The sequence below is a fragment of the Mustela erminea genome, chromosome 10, assembly GCF_009829155.1.
Source record: "Mustela erminea isolate mMusErm1 chromosome 10, mMusErm1.Pri, whole genome shotgun sequence".
NCBI classification, from domain to species: Eukaryota; Metazoa; Chordata; class Mammalia; order Carnivora; family Mustelidae; genus Mustela; species Mustela erminea.
In genome coordinates this window covers 47,267,740-47,286,048 of record NC_045623.1, presented here as the reverse complement: position 1 = coordinate 47,286,048, position 18,309 = coordinate 47,267,740, and the positions used below count along the sequence as shown (strand labels likewise).

Below are 18,309 nucleotides of genomic sequence, written 5' to 3'. Positions count from 1 at the left end.
CATAGGCAGTAACCTCTTCGATATCAGCCACTTCTTTCAAGATATGTCTCCAAAGGCAAAGGAAAGAAAAGCAAAAATGAACTTTTGGGACTTCATCAAAATCAAAAGCTTCTGCACATCAAAGGAAACAGTCAACAAAACAAAGAGGCAATCCATGGAATGGGAGAAGATATTTGCAAATGACAGTACAGACAAAAGGTTGATATCCAGGATCTATAAAGAACTTCTCAAACTCAACACACACAAAACAGATAATCATGTCAAGAAATGGGCAGAAGACATGAACAGACACCTCTCCAATCAAGACATCCAAATGGCTAATGCAAATGAAAAAATGTTCATCATCATTAGCCATCAGAGAGATAAGAATCAAAACCACATTGACATACCACCTTACACCCAGTTAGAATGGCCAAAATTAGCAAGCCAGGAAACAACAACTGTTGGAAGGGATGTGGAAAAAGGGGAAACCTCTTACACTGTTGGTGGGAAGGCAAGTTGGTGCAGCCACTTTGGAGAACCGTGTGGAGATTCCTTAAGAAATTAAAAATAGAGCTTCCCTATAACCCTGCAATTGCACTACTGGGTATTTACCCCAAAGATATAGATGTAGTGAAAAGAAGGTCCATCTGTACCCCAACGTTCATAGCAGCAATGGCTGCGGTCACCAAACTGTGGAAAGAACCAAGACGCCCTTCAACAGATGAATGGATAAGGAAGATGTGGTCCATATACAGTACGGAGTATTATGCCTCCATCAGAAAGGATGAATACCCAACTTTTGTAGCAACATGGATGGTACTGGAAGAGATTATGCTGAGTGAAATAAGTCAAGCAGAGAGAATCAATTATCATATGGTTTCACTTATTTGTGGAGCATAAGAAATAATAGAAAGGATATGGGGAGATGGAGAGGAGAAGGGAGTTGAGGGAAATTAGAGGCAGAGATGAACCATGAGAGACTATGGACTCTGAAAAACAATCTGAGGGTTTTGAAGGGGTGGGGGGTGGGAGGTTGGGGGAGCCTGATGGTGGGTATTATGGAGGGCGTGTATTGCTGGAGCACTGGGTGTGGTGCATAAACAATGAATTCTTTTACACTGCAAAGAAATTAAAGGAAGGGAAAGACAGAAAAACAAAAGAAAAAGAAAATTTTAAATTAAAAGATTAAGGAACTATAAGAATAAAACCTTCAAATTCTATATACTATTTTCCCCTACTGCAGGAGCTTTTCAGTTCTGTGTGATCCATAAACTTTGTATTCACCTGATATTTCTGCTGATCTTCCATGGGAGGAGCCTGCTGTGCTGATTCTCAGGTGTCTTTTCCTGGGCAGACTTACACCACCCCCTGCCAGGGGGCTGGGCTCAGTATAAGTTGCTCTGGGTTGCTCTAAGTGGCTTTTGTTCCCTGAAGGCTTTTCATGCCATTTTAGATTGGGAAAAAAAATGGTGGCAACCCTATCTCCAGAGCCCCTGGGCTGAATGGTTGTGGCCCCCACTCTTCAGTGTACTCTCAGGGAAAAGCAGGTAATCACTTCTCCCAGGACTGGCCTCCCACCTAGTTGAGAGGCCACTCTGGGGCTTGCTAATGATAGCTGGTTTCCTGCTCCAATGCTTGGGAACTCTGCTGCACTCAGGCACCCCCATTCTTTCTGTGACCCTGGGGATCCTGAGACCACACTGTCCTACCTATCTTTCTGCCCCACTTCACCATCTGAACACCTTTTAGGCAGAGATGTCACTCACCTGAGAAGACTTCCAAAAGTTCCGATTTTATGCTCTGCTGCTATATCACTTTCCAGTTGTCAGTTTACAGAGGCTCCCTCCCCCTACAGTTTTTCTTCCAATATGATGGTTAAGATTAACTTCTCCACACCTCTATACTTCTCTTTGCAGAAAGTGGCGATTTTCTATTTGTAGAATTGCAGCCATTCTTTTCTTAGATCTCAGGTTGAGTTTTCAGGCATACAGAATGATTTGATAGATATCTAGCTGAATTCAAGGGACCAGATGAAACAAGGGCCCTATTGTTCTGCCGTCTTCCCTCCACTTCCTTCCCAGATTTAGATACTAGTGGTTTATAAACCATACCTTGAGAAACACAGCCCTAAACATTAAGCATTTGTTGTCCCCATTAATTAATGTAACTGCATACACAGCAGAATGTATAATAGATTGTTGACTCAGAATTGCCAAGTAGGATCCAAATGTAAAAATAAAGAAAGCTCTCCACAATAAATATTGGCTAGATTCTTGCATCATTTCTACCCTCTTCCTCCCTAGAATGGGTGAATTTTTTCCCAATTCCAAATTGCAGAGGGCTCTGAGAGAACCTCTCATAAAAACTGAGGGTACCTATAGGAAGGGCAGACCAGCATCTCATTTTCAATTGTACATCTCTTCTGTGGCCGACTTACTTTGTGCCCATTTTAGAAGTGAGAAATGAAACCCAAAGAGACCACAGAGGGTTAGAAAAGCCAATGGCACAGAAAGATGGCAGCCCTGAAGTAGCCTCTTACGGAAGGATGTAGAATCAAGTAAATGGGTTTGTACTTCCCTGGTGATACCTCATCTGACACCAAGAGACAGGAGGTGCATCACCAGAGATGGAGCTGAAGGGGTTTGGGGGGTGACAAGCCAGAGTTGATCTCTCAAATTGAAGTACTATTTAGTAAGGAGTTTCCCCCAGAGAATCCCCATGAGAGAGCCAACTTTTAGATGCTTACTCCAAAGAAGGTGTTGATGTCTATTTAATCATGTCTTAACTGTAGTAGCAACAACCACATGGGACTAGGGCCATGACCAGACACTCCTGCTCCTTCCGTCCCTCATAACACAATGAAAGAGCCAGAACCAAAAGAGAGGGAAGAGAAGGGAAACAGCAGACCAGGCCCTCTCTTCCTCTCTCAGTTCCCTTTCAAAGTTCAAACTTGAGCTGGGGGATTGGAAGAAGAGAGATTCAAAGTTTAAACTGGGTGACACTAAACTCTAACAACAGAAAGGGTCTGGAAAAATACAGAATCTACCAGAGACCTTGAAATAAGAAGACAGACTTGAAAGAACTTTGTTCAAGGCAAGGATAGGGGGAAAAATAAACCCATTTCATGTTTATAATTCTATCAAGTTCAGAGACCTCAAGAATATTGCCATAATCTTACACATAGTATGCACACAGGTACTTCATGATTCCACAAGAGCCAACTTTGCTCTTTCAACAAACAGCCCTATCATCCACACAGTCTTGTGGTACATGTGATTTGAATTTGCATCTATGCAAATGAATAAATTATTGCATGTCATGCATTATTGGAGTTCCTTGGGAGTAATTAAAACTGTGAATGGTAAATCACTAAGTGTCAAGAGTCCCCTATAGGTAAAATTGATTTACAAATGGCAAAATGCTACAAAAACTCAAGTTATTCACCAGATTATGCTATTGTCAAGGGTAAGGTTTATACCTCTTTCACCTTTATATCCCACTTTTCCAACACTTATCCTAGTACTTGGCCCATTCTAGATATTTATTAAGTGTTGCTGAATGAATGAGAATAACTCCAGAGTAAGATGTTGTTTCATCTTAGAAACCTCCTTAGAGGGGGGCCTGGGTGGTTCAGTGGGTTAAAGCCTCTGCCTTAGGCTCGGGTCATGATCCCGGGGTCCTGGGATCGAGCCCCGCATCAGGCTCTCTGCTCAGCAAGGAGCCTGCTTCCTCCTCTCTCTCTGCCTGCCTCTCTGCCTACTTATGTTGTGATCTCTGTCTGTTAAATAAATAAAATCTTAAAAAAAAAAAAAAAGAAAAAGAAAGAAAGAAACCTCCTTAGATTCCCAGTACAAATCTACATTCAACCCTGGTCTGTCTGATATCTTTAAACATTAGTGAACCTCATGGGGTGCCCCTGACTCTTGATTTCAGTTCAGTGTCATGATCTCAGGGTTCTGGGACAGAACCCCACATTGAGTTCTGTGCTCTTTCTTTGCAATTCCCCCAACCATGTACTCTTTTTCTAAAATAAATCTTAGAAAACAAAAACAAACTTCAGTGAACCTCATATTCCTCAGGTACAGCCTTGGGGATGGTGGTTGCAACTGAGCAATGCCATGGGAGTGAATGAGGGAGTAACTAACAAACTGTATTTCCATCAAGAAAAAACAAAGTAAAATCAACTGCAAACTACTAGTTTAAAATGATGTACCATGCACTTAAGCCTTCTCTCCTCTTTCCTGAGACTCACAGAAATAAAAGAATGGAAGTACAAAAAGGAATAAACCTCACCACACCAGCTGAAAGTGGGAAAGACAGGATCTGTTCACAACTGTATGAGAGTTCAACAATTTCTGGAAGATGGAAAGCATATGAGAGTATGTTGAGTGATGAATGCACCACAGAGGGGAAGGGAAAGGGTGAAATACAACTTCCCTGTTAGAAATCAGGAGATGCTGGATTCGGAGTTGAAAATGAAAAATGTGGCTGATCACCAAAGTACAGAGCTATAGTACAAACCAGCACCTCTCTGTTTTTCCTGTATCTCGGCACTTAGAATTCCAGCATCCAAGAAAAACATGCAAAATTGAGGCCTCCATTATGGAATGAACCTTCTGGGGTTAGCAAAGGCTTTTATGGAATTTGGTGTCCCAGCCTACATGCCTTCATATTCTGGCATTTTCCCAAGCACATGCCTGACAGCCAGCTTCCCATCAGCTCATGCTGCAGTGAAATACAACAGCAAACATGGCTTCATTACCTTCTACAGGGCAGAGGTCTCACAGGAAAGCTGACTTACTAACATAGCTGTGGGACCAATTCACACAGGTGACTTATTTTTTTAAAAAATAATAATGGGTAATCAAGTAGAATCAGAAATGTAAGGAGGAATCAGAATATGAAAGAGAAAGACTAAATTAAAAAAAAAAAAAACTAAAACTGATGCTGAATGAAACAAAATAATTTAGTCCATAGTATGGACCTTGAAAGAAAATCCAGTATTTTCAAGGTAATTCAAGCAGACTGTCCATAAAATAAAAATATTATAACATTACAAAGGAATAGAGGATAAAGCCTTTAAAGATGAAAAAAATGAGGAGAATGGAAGAGTAAGAAGACCCTAAGCTCCCCACATCCCATGGATACAAGAGAACACCCCCATCAGTATAAATAATCCAGAAAATGACCAAAAGATTGGCAGAACAGATTCTCCAAAGCTAAATGTAAAGAAGGTCACCCTGAAGGGGGTATGAAGAACAGAGATACAGAGAGGAGTTAAACAGACCCACAGGACTGTCCCCAGAGGGGCAATGCAAGTAAACCAGGTATCCCAGGCATAGAGAATCTGCATGGAGAAGATAAACCACCACAGCATTTGACTTTGAAAACCAGACAGAATGAGTTTTGTGAGTTTTTACAGTCACTGGGGCTTAATACCTGGAACTGTAAAAGTCATCAGGGTGGACTCTGGAAGAGCTGGGAGAGCCTGGAAGACAGGAGGAAACGGACTCCCCACCCTTAAAAAGATAGCACAACAAATAGTCCCACTAAGGTATAGTATAGAAGCAGCAGTTTGAAAAACACTTGGGATACACAGGATGGAGATTTGTTTACTAATCTGGGAGTGAAGGCTGGAAGGGCAGGGATTTGGGGGGATTTCACCAAGAACAAAAGAGGACAGGTGTCATTCCTCCCCTTACAATGCCCCTCAGCTTAGACACAGGGACACCTGTGTCTAACCAACATAGTGCCAACACTTGATATCCTCGCTTGCTAACACTGTACCCTGCCCTCGCAGTCTCCAGCAGACATGCCTCTCCACAGCCAAGCCTTTATTCTAGGGCCACTCCCAAGCAGACCTGAGCAAAGCTTCCTGACACTGTGCACCTCACCCCTGTGTTCTCCTGCGGACTTGCCCCCTCCAATACAACCATGGAGAGACCATTCAAAGTTCTCTCATGAGGCTGGCAGTGTGCAAGCAGCCCTGAGAGATGCCAGCACAACTTCAAAGTGACTCCTTCCCAGGTGAAAGGGGGTGATAACCACACATACCAGACTGAATTTGGCCACAAAGTTAGGATGGGCAGACATCTGGCCTGACTACTGGCCCTTCCCACCAACAAAAGCTTCTCAAGGGACAGCAGAGAGGAAAGAACCTTACAGTTCGGTGCTATAGCATCTCTGGCAAACATTTAGTCTGACTCAACTCAAGTGCAAGATGGCTGCAGACTAGTCCACTAACACAGGGCACAACACTGCCCACAAGGAGAGAGCCATTGCAGATAACTGGACTAAAGGCAAATACAGCTCAGCCACCACAGCAGGGCACACCCAACACACAGAGACATTCCTAAAGTGCCAGGTTCTGGTAAATGGAGAACATTCCAGGACAGGGCACTGCAGGACCTCCCCTTTATAAGGCCATTACTTTCAAGAGCAGGAAATACAGCTGACTTTCCTAACACATAAAAATAGACACAGAGTTCCACAAATTAAGGAGACAGACGAACTTGTTCCAAATAAGAGGACAAAATTATAGCTAGAGCACTAAATGTAATGAAATAATATATATATACCTTCTCTTAAATAGAGAATTTAAAATAATGGACACAAAAATACTCAGTGGACTTGAGAAAAGAGTGGAGGAATTCAATGAGACCCTCAACAGAGACAGAAAACAAAAACAAACCAGAGATGAAGAAATAACAAAAATTTAAAAAAAAAACTAAATGGAATAAATAGTGGACTAGAGGAGATGGAGAAAAAAAATAATGATCTGGAGGACAGACTAATAGAGGGGAATCAACCTGAACAGGTGAGAGAAAACGATAATACAAAATGAAAAAGGACTTAGGGACCTCAGTGACACCATCCAGTGTATCTACATTTGCATTATACAGATCCTAGAAAGAGAACAAAGAAAAAAGGGAGCTAGAAAATTTATCTGAAGAAATAATAGGTGAAAACTTCTCAAATCTGGGGGAAGGAGACAGAAATCTAGATTCAAAACTCCCAGAGAACCCCCATCAACATCAATCCAGGAAGGTCCTCACCAAGATACATAGTAATTAAAATGGCAAAAAGTAGTGGTAGAGAATTTTAAAAGCAGCAAAAGAAAACAGGTGCATACAAGGAAAATCCCATAAGGCCATCAGCTGATTTTTCAGCAGAAATTTTGTAAGCCTGAAGAGGCTGGCATGATGTATTCAAAATACTGAAGAAAAAAACCTGCAACTAAGAATGCTCTATCCAGCAAGACAATCAGACAGAATAGAAAGAAAAAAGGAATTTCCCAGACAAACAAAAATTAAAGGAACTCATGACCACTACACCAGCCCTACAAAAAAAAGGGGACTCTTGAATGGATAGGGAAAACCATAAGCAATGTCATTTACTGGACACTTTCCTACACCATACACAAAAATAAAAATGGATTGAAGACCTAAAATGTGAGATAGGAAACCAGCAAAATCCTCTTTGATGATAACCTCTTTGACATCAGTTGTAGCAGCTTCTTACTAAACCTGTCACGGGAGGCACAGAAAATACAAGCAAAAATGAACTATTGGGACTTTATCAAGATAAAAATCTTCTGCACAGCAAAGGAAACAATCAACAAAACTATAAGGCATCAATGAAATGGAGGAAGATATTAGCAAATGACACATCTGATAAACTGTTGGTATCTAAAATCTAAAAAGAACTTATCAAACTCAACACTCAGAAAACAAATAATCCAGTTAAAAAATGGGCTGAAGACATGATCAGACATTTTTCCAAAGAAGACTTCCAGATGGCCAACAGGCACATGAAAAGTTGCTCAGTATCATTGCTCATCAGAAAAATGCAAATAAAACTACAGTGAGATATCACCACATTCCTGTCAAAATGGCTAAAAATAACAACACAGGAAACAACAAATGTTGGCAAAGATGTGGAGAAAGGGAAACACTCTTACACCGTTGGTAGGAATGCACACTGGTGGAGCCACTCTGAAAAACAGTATGGAGGCTCCTCAGAAAGTTAAAAATAGAACTAGTCTATGTCCCAGCAATGGTACCACTAGGTATTCACCCAAAAGATAGAAAAATACTCATTTGAAGGGATACATGCATCCCGATGTTTATAGCAGCACTATCAACAATAGTCCAATTGTGGAAAGAGCCCAAATGCTCCTCAACTGATTAATGGATAAAGAATATTTGGGGTGTGTGTACATACACACACACACACACACACACACACATACACACACACAGGAATATTACTCAGCCATTAAAAAGAATGAAATCTTGCCATTTGAAACAAAGTAGATGAAACTAGAGTATTATGCTAAGTGAAATAAATCAGTAAGAGAAAGAAAAATACTGTATGAGTTCAGTCCTATGTGGAATTTAAGAAACAAAACATAAACAGAAGGGGGAAAAAGAGAGGTAACCCATAAAACCAACTCTTAGCTATAGAGAACAAACTGAGGGTTGCTGGAGAGGAGATGGGTGGGGGGATGGGTTAAATGGGCACTGGTTGTGAGCAGCACTGGGTATTATAGAAAGTGATGAATCACTAAACTACACCTGAAATTAACATTACATTGTATGTTAACCAACTGATATTTAAATAAAAATGTGGAAAAAAAAAAAAAAGAAAAGAAATTAATCCAGGAAGTCCAAGGTGTGAATAACAGAATTCCAAAGAGACAACCAATAAAATGGAAAGAATGAAAACAGCAAAGAAATAACTGAAGAAAATTTTCCAGGGCTAATAAGAATCCTAGTTTTCCAGAATTGACAGACTCAGGACTGAAAAAAAGAACTTAAGAAGAGAAAAAGTTCTATGTCACATTGTGAGATTTCAAAACACTAAGGAAAAGAAATGATTTTATTTTATTTTTTATTTATTTTATTTTATTTTTTTTTAAAGATTTTATTTATTCATTAGACACAGAGAGATCACAAATAGGCAGAGAGGCAGGCAGAGAGAGAGAGAGGAGGAAGCAGGCTCCCCGCGGAGCAGAGAACCCGATGCGGGACTCGATCCCAGGACCCTGAGATCATGACCTGAGCCGAAGGCAGCGGCTTAACCCACTGAGCCACCCAGGTGCCCAAGAAATGATTTTAAATGTCTTTTCCAAAAAGAAAAATGTCACCACAACGTATGTGAATCAGACTGGCATTAGCCATACTGGACTTCAAAAACACTGAAAAAAATGTCTTCAAATATCTGACAAAAATTGTCTTTCAAAGGAGAAGTGAGTTGGGGGAAATTGAAGGCGGAGACAAACCATGAGACACTGTGGACTCTGAGAAACAAACTGAGGATTTTGGAGGGGAGGGAGGTGGGGGGTTGGGTGAGCCTGGTCGTGGGTATAAAAGGGCAGGTATTGCATGGAGCACTGGGTGTGGTGCATAAACCATGAATGCTGGAACACTGGAAAGAAATAAAAAATAAAATAAAATAACATAAAATAAAAAATAAAATAAAATAAAATAATAAAATAAAATAAAATAGTACAAATCTTTCAGTAGGCCATCAATTAACTATAAAGAGACAAAAGTATTTCTAGGGACTCGGGAAATATACTTCCTGTGCTTTCTTTTCCTAGGAATATCGAGAATGTTCTCCATCAAAACAAGGGTGTCAGCAAGGAATATGAATTGGCAAACAGGAAACAGTACCTGGGACATGTACATACTTTAACAAGTGTCTGTTGTTTATCTGAAATTAAAATTTTAGTGGGCATTCTGTGTTTTTGTTCACTAAATCTGGCAACTCTAGAATCAGGATCCAATCTAATGGGGTAGACAGGTCCCAAAATTAAAGTTATGCAGTAGATCTAAAATTTACCAGGTCCTGAGTGAAACAAAAGGACAGAGGTTCTGCAGGGTTGTCTTCAGAAAAAAAAAGGGCCTCTGAAAAATGGGGTGATTGGGTAGCAAAACTTGTGGTCCTGATAAAGGTTGTTCATTAAAAACTTCACATAATACCTTCTAGTTCCACCCATGTTATTGCAAATGGCAAGATTTCATTCCTTTTTAATGGCTAATATTCCATTATGTTTATATGCCACAAAACAAGTGAACACATGAATACAACAAAAGAGCAACGGACTCATAAATATAGAGAATAAACTGGTGGTTGCCAGAGGGATAGGAGCAGAGAGATAGGCAAAATAGGCAGATGAGGATTAAAAGGTATATACTTCCAGTTATAAAATAAATAGGTCACAGGGATGAGAAGCACAGCATAGGGAATAGAGTCAATAATACTGTAATAACTTTCTCTGAGGACAGATGGTAACTACCCTTGACATGGTGAGCGTATGGAAATGTATACAGTTGTTGAATCACTACCTTGCACACCCGAAACAGTATGTCAACATTTTTACATATAATTACACATTATATTACATAAAAGGTAACAGTATAAGTCAACTATAGGCCAGTTAAAAAATTTTTAAGGAAAACAACTTGTTGGCAAACAAAATATAATTAAAGCAAACTAAAATGTGGGATGATACTAAGCCACTAATAAAGCAAAAGATCTGACTTTGTTATGGCCTGGTATTGAATAAAGTTTACAGAGTTATAACCCAAAGTCTTTTGTTTCCAACTTCTAAAATCAACCTACCAGTGGAACAAGAAAGGTCCTGTTAAAGTTGTGGAACTGAACATCATAACAAATCTGATTACATAAAAGATAAATACAGAAAGTGGAAGGGGAAGGGAGAGAAGGGTAGCCGGATAATATCCTCCTTTTATATAAAGAGGAATCAAAACACTGACAAAGTTAATGGAACAAGAAATAGAGGTGTTAGTACACTATCTAAAGTCACAGAAGCAACCATATGAAAACCTAAAGGTAATAATCTAACTGCAAACAAAGGAGGACGAAGGGATCAGGGGAAGATCCTGAGTTCGATCTTCATTTTTCATAGCAGGCTGGCAATGAATAGTTTTTTTTAATGCATATTTCTAACATTAATAAAGCACAGAACAAAAGAATAAGCATATTACTTAAAGTTATGCAAAAAACCACCAGAGAACTAAGGCCAGTGTTACAGACTGAATGCCTGTGTCTAGCCACAAACTCATATGCTGAAATCCTAACCCCCAATGTGATAATCCCAGGAGGCAGAACTTTTGGGAGGTGAATGGGTCATGTGGGTGGAGCTCCCGTGAACAGCATTAATGTTCTTAGACTCCAGAGAGCTCTCGAACCCCTTCCTCCATTTGAAGATACAGAGTGAGGACTTCTGTCTGCACCTTGGGGAACAGGCCCACACCAAGAGTCTGACCACACTGGCACCCTGATCTTGGACTTCCAGTCCCCTGAAATGTAAGGAATGAATTTCTGTCATTCACAAGCCACCCAGTCTATCGTATTTTGTTACAGCAGCCTGAATTCACTAAGTGAACCAGAGAAAGAAGAGAGGGTCTCTGGATTGAAATTGTCAGTAAGGAGTCATAGGACAGGAAACCATTGCTTTTATTGCCTTTATAAGCTTTTCATTAATATTCAGTTTATCTTTACATGTCTATATTATACCTGTTATATCAATATAGATTTTTAAAATTAAATCAAGTAATATATCTGGGCTTGTAGTGTGTTCCAACAAATTGGTGAGAATTTCTTGCTATTTTAGGAGAGGTTCTAAAGTAAACTGAAGACAAGTTTTCTTGCTTGACTTAGATGCCAAAACTTAAATGGAAGAGTTTTGCTCTTAATCTTACCTGTGTCTCTAACTGAATCACATACTAGGGATGGTATTTCCCTCTGATTTGGTAACTGTGCTGCGTCCACATGTTCAAAACACTTCTATAAGCTGAAGTTTTTGTAGTAGCCAGAAGGTGGCATCAAAATCAATTGAGTGGAAATCCCAAAGAACAGGAACATATGCAAGTATCAGGAATAACTTCCCTGAAACTCAATAGGCAGAGAAAGTTACATCAACAGAGAACTCTGTTTTCCTTTGAGGTCTCTGTCTTATCTGTTTCAACATTTTAGAAAACTCCAGTGCTTCTCCAAGAGTCTTTTTGGTTAGGCATGGATAAACAAAACACAAAATGGACAAACTCTACGTCCCAAATATTATCATGCCATTTCTAAACATGAAATTTAAGCTTAGTTATAAGGAAGGTCTTTGAGAGCTGAGAATCTAAAAGTTGTTGTAAGTACATCGTGACACTAACTTAGTACAAATATTCTGTTATAATCTAACAAGAATTTCCTGGACTGTTTCGTTTGGGGTTCTTAAATTAATTACACATCCTAACATAGATGCATTTCATTTTACAACAGAAATGTGTGCGTGCGTGTGTGTGTGTGTGTGTGTGTGTGTGTGTGTGTTATTTTAATGATATTTTACCAGTTTATGTTCAAGGTTTTTAGGACTGGTAAATATGCAACGCTTTATCATAGGACTGTTCTATAATTTATTTAATTAATCTCTATTGATGGTCATGTAAGCTGTTCCCACTTTATTACTACTATTTCATAGTACCTGTATCACTGTAACATTAGGAAATTTTATGCAAATTTCCACTAGATAAGCTTCTAGGAGGAAAACTGCTGAATCAGAAAAAACATACAAATTTGATGAGTATTTCGGAGAAGCCACTTTTAGACAACAGGCTTCGGCAACGGAAACTCGATCAAGGCAGAAGGGCCCAAAGTGACCCTGGCTGAATGAATACAACAGGCCCATCAGGGGACCCACCTCAAAGGGTCCATAGGTTAGAGATAACCCATGGGCCACTTACAACCAGCCACAGTTACCAAAACAGGGAAGTTCATGTTTCCATACCTCCTCACCTTCCCCTTTAAAAACAGCCCCCACTCACTACCTTCCTTGCAGATCTGTCTGGCCTGCAGCTCTCTTGAGATGTATTCAATAAACAGCAGGGGGAGGGGCAGAAGGAGAGGGAGAAGAAGGCTCCCCACTGATCAGGAAGCCTGTTGGAGGGCTCCATCCCAAGACCTGCAGATCATGACCTGAGCCAAAGGCAGATGCCGAAACATCTGAGCCACTCAAGCATCCCTGCCTCAGGTGAATTCTTGCTACTGCCAGCACCACTGGCTTCCACCTGATAGTAGCCTCACATCTGGTGCCCCCCCCTTCCTTTTCCTGAGAGGGAAACACCACATTTAGATACCACAGTTTTGATAAATATTATATTTCATTTCATATATTATATTTAATTCCACAGTGGAAAATGAGATGCTTTCCCCCCCTTACTGTTTAGCACTGTAAAATTTTAATGTTTTTAAATCTGACAACCTAATAAACAAAAAAAGTATTAATTTGCATTTCTTTAACTATAGTTGAACAGTGTCTTGTATGATTATTGGCCATTACATTATTTTCTGTTTATGACTTTTGGCAGAATTGATACTGAATTATTCTTTTCCTCTTTGATTTTGTCACGCAGTTCATATAATAAAGCTATTGACCCATTGTTAGATACATACATTGAAAATATTTTTTTCTGGACTGCCACTTATCTTTTAACTTTGTATACAATGAGTTAAGTGGTAACACAGTGGCAATATATTTTTAGATAGACTTTCTTACCCATATTCTATAAACATACCTCTATGTTTTCTTCTGTTACTTCTTTGATTGTATATTTTATGTACAAAATCTTCAGTGTTTCAGTATTCATTTTGGTGTAAGTAGGAGATAAATATCTAATTTTTGAATAGTATTTCCATTAATCCAGTACTATTTAACAATTCATCTTTGTTACTGATTCAAAATCCTACCTTTATCACATTCCAAATTTATATTTATAAATGTATTTACTTCTTTCTGCCTATTTCTATGATAGTTCCACACTGTTTAAGTGATTGAAATCTGACATTCTCATAAATATTTTCATTTACAATTAAAAACTAACCATCATTTAAACCTCCTTCATAAATTTTCATATTAATATACATTTATTATAAGAATTAAAACAATTGAGATGCTTAAAACTATAAATTTATCATGTATTATGTAATTATTACATGATAGTTATGGTATCAGAAATCAGTGGGCAAAACATATTGCTCAACCAACTACCAACTATTCTCAGATAATTGCATCTGCAGTTAGAAAAAATTTGGATTCCTACTTCAGTCCATTTACAAAACAGAAATCCTAAGTAGATTAGAAATTTAAATATAAAATTAAGGGAACCACAAAAATACTAGAGAAATAAAGGTGAATGTTATTTTCAAGAGTAGGAAAGCAGTTCTAGTCATGACACAAAATCCAGAAACTAATCAGCTGCTTTCTTATATACTAGCAATGTAACTGTACAAAGAGAAATCAGAGGAATCAATTCCACTTACAATAGCACCAAAAACCATCAGATACCTTGGAATAAACCTCGCCAAAGAGGTAAGGATCTATACTTTAGGAGAACATTCATGAAAGAAATTGAAGACACAAAAAGATAGAAAAAATTCCAAGCTCGTGGATCAGAAGAATAAACATTATTAACATGTCTATGCTGCCTAGAGCAATCTATACCTTCAATGCTATCCCAATCAAAATAACAATGGCAATTTTTCAGAATGCTGGAACAAACAATCCTAAAATTTGTATGGAACCAGAAAAGACACTGAATTGCCAAAGAAATGCTGAAAAAGAGAAACAAAGCTGGGGGCATCCCATTGCCTGATTTCAAGCTACATTACAAAGCTGTGATCACCAAGACAGTATGGTACTGGCACAAAAACAGACACATAGACCAATGAAACTGAATAGAGAGCCCAGATATGGACTATCAACTCTATGGTCAAATAATCTTTGAAAAAGCAGAAAAAATATCCAATGGGAAAAAGACAGTCTCTTCAATAAATGGTGCTGGGAAAATTGAACAGCTATATACAGAAGACTGAAACTCAACCATTCTCTTACACTCTACACAAAGATAAACTCTAAACAGATGGAAGACCTCAATCTGAGACAGGAATCCATCAAAATCCTTGAGGAGAGCACACACAGCAACCTCTTCAACCTTGGCTGCAGCAACTTCTTGCAAGACTCTTCTCCAAAGGGAAGGGAAACAAAGGCAAAAATGAACTATTAGGACTTCATCAAGACAAAAACCTTCTGCGCAGCAAAAGAAACAGTCAACAAAACTAAAAGGTAACCTACAGAATAGGAGAAGATATTTGCAAATGACACTACAGAGAAAGGGCTGATACCCAAGATCTATAAAGATCTTCTCAAACTCAATACCCCCCCCAAAATAAAACAAATAATCAAGTCAAAAAATGGGCAGAAGACATGAACAGACACTTCTCCAAAAAAGACATAAAATTGGCTAACAGACACATGAAAAAGTGTTCATCATCCTTAGCCATCAGGGTAATTCAAATCAAAACCACACTGATATACTACCTTACACCAGTTAGGATGGCAAAAATCAACAAAACAAGAAACAACAAAGATTGGAGATGTTGTGGAGAAAGGGGAACCCTCTTACACTGTTGGTGCGAATGCAAGTTGGTGCGGCCACTTGGGAAAACAGCGTGAAATTTCCTCGAAAAATTAAAAATAGAATTACCCGATGACTCGGCAATTGCACTACTGTGTATTTACCCCAAAGATACAGATATAGTGAAAAGAAGTGTCACATGCACCTCAGTGTTCAATGCAGCAATGTCCACAATAGCTAAATTGTGGAAAGAGCTTAGATGCCTTTCAATAGATAAAGAAGATGCAGTCCATATACACAATGGAATATTAGTTAGCCATCAGAAAGGATGAATACCCAACTTTTGCATCAACACGGATGGGACTGGAGAGTATACTGAGTGAAATAAGTTAAACAGAGAAAGTCAATTATCATATGGTTTCACTTACTTGTGGAACATAAGGAATAACATGGAGGCCATTAGGAGAAGGAAGGGAAAAACAAAGGGAGAGAAATCAGAGCAGGAGACAAACCATGAGAGACTATATACTCTGGGAAACAAACTGGGGGTTTTAGAAGGGAGGGCGTTGAGGGGATGGGTGAGCTGGGTGATGGGTATTAATGAGGGCACAGATTGCATGGAGTACGGGGTGTTATATGCAAACAATTTGTCATGGAACACTACATCAAAAACTAATGATGTACTACTGTATGGTGACCAACATAACAATTAAAAATCTAAAAACTCATAGCACGGGGTGTGGTGCAAAAATAATGAATACTGTTATGCTGGAAATAAAAAAAAAACAAAAAACAAAAAACAAAAAACAAAAAACAAAACAAAAAAAAATCTAAAAACTATAATGGAAAAAAATCAACAGAATTACCTCCTAAAAACATAAACATAATTTTTAATGGCTCCATTACATTAGAGGTATCATAATTTATCATCATCCACACATTTCTGGATATCTGTAGAGTTTCCAATATATTGTTGTTATAAATCATAGGTTAATGCACATGTCTGTGTTACACTAGGATTGTCTTTGAATGATCTTTAGGTGCTGCAATTTGTATCCCATTTTTTGTTGGAAATAAGTAGGTCATTGGCTTAGATCTAGAAAACTTACTGTTACACAGATCCTTTTAAAAATAGCCTATTTTAAGAACTAGAGATTTAGACAGTTGTATGTTTTGGTTTTTTTTTTTACACCATCTGGTGCTTTCTTTGTCCTTCATAGTGTAAAAGTTTTTTGGCAATGTCTAGGATTTTCTGAGTTACTGAGGTTAAAATAAGAATTACCGCTCTAGATGAGGACTTAGTCCAGTCTCCAATGGGCAACGAGGACATTTTGTAGGAGTTCGCTCCTCTGTCATAAACTCAATCTGATATGATTAAGGATTGATCCTCACCCACCCTGCTGCCCAAATTTCTAATTTCTCTCGATCATCTGTAATAATTCTACTCTGTGAATTTTAATACTTTCCTGAATCTATTTTTTAAATTTGTATCTCTTGGAATAATAAGCTCCAAAGCTATGGGTGGGCAACAGACTGAACACAACAAACGTTCACACGAAAGCACACAAAAAATGTTTTGGGACTTATATTTTTGTTGTTTTTGGTAGAGGTGAGGGTTGCTAAATATAAAATATATATATATATATATATATATATATATATATATATATATATATTTTTTTTTTTTTTTTTTTTACCTATTCAATGCTAACTTTTACAGAATGGGATTTAGCTATGAAGAACCAGGAGATCTAGTAAAAACCCAGGTATTGCCAGAAAAGAAATGGACCAGTGGGAAAGGAGAGGAGAGTTTCTAAAAATGTGAAATTTATGTTTTTATTTTGTTTTTTTAGGGTAAAGAAATAGAAAACTTGCTTTCGGAAATTGGAAACTTTTGTTATGATTAACATTAGAAAGGAATTTGATAGAACATCCTCCTTTATTTAAGCTAGTCAGAGTCACTATCTGTGGTAACCAAGAAGCCCTGAAAAGCCTACCACTCACTGAAGACTTCTGGGTGACACACATTTTCAAAAGCGAAGTGATTTGCCAGTAGGCACTGTGGCAAAAACAATTCTAACTGTAATGTTTAGCTAGTCAGAACTCAGCCTTCCAAAAGCCTATTTCATAAGGCATTTTAAAAAATGGTTTCTGATAAAAATCACTCATCCAATTCATCCACTATAATTATACTTTTACTAAGCAGAGTCTTCATGCATTCTAATAAATGCTGCATAACAATGACAACTTGTCCTAAGTCATATGGTATGAAATTTCCCAATTGCTTATAAAAGGTATCTAAGAAAAACTGGTGGGAAAAACTTCTTTTCGAATTTCAATCTTCCTACAAAGTCTAGTAGGATTATTGTACAAATTATTTTCTCACCAGCGAGACCCCAAGTCCTGGCCATTACGGCTCACCTGCTTGTACCCACCAACATTTGTCCCACATTTTCCTTAAGCTCTTCTTCCCAACTTAGCTCTTAACTCAGACAAAGGACCTTATGGTCATAATGTCTCATGATGGACGTTGAAACTACCTCAAGCAATAATGACTGCCTGAGGAAGAGCTCCAGTGGCCCAGACCACCAAGCCAGTTTGAGCTAAACCCTGACTCACTTCTGCACAGATGGAACATGGAGTGACCTCTGGAATGACCTTCAATTACCTTTACTTCAATGTAATACTAAAATCTCTGCCCAAGATGGAGCATGAGCCTCATTTACATACCATGTGATATATATCTCAAAAGTATATATATATATCTTTAGGCATAGTTCTTTAAGGTTCAGGTATGACCTTATACCTATCTCTGCATACAATGACAAGGCTTTCCTATCTAAATATTCATCCTAACCTCAAATAAAAGGGACCCATTCATCCTTGCTCAGAGAGT

At 38.4% G+C, this 18,309-nt stretch overlaps 1 protein-coding gene across 7 annotated transcripts in view; it reads right to left on the bottom strand.

Annotated features, from left to right (window-relative positions):
- SLC44A5 (solute carrier family 44 member 5) overlaps positions 1 to 18,309 on the bottom strand; it is a 419,902-nt gene that overhangs the window by 79,443 nt on the left and 322,150 nt on the right. Inside the window, exon 1 of one of the 7 annotated variants that reach the window (XM_032302978.1) lies at positions 11,715 to 11,749. The exons of the other annotated variants lie outside the window; for them this stretch is intronic. The gene's annotated coding sequence lies outside the window, so the exon portion shown is untranslated. Of the gene's footprint in view, positions 1 to 11,714; positions 11,750 to 18,309 lie in introns of those variants that run through there. 7 annotated transcript variants of the gene reach the window in all.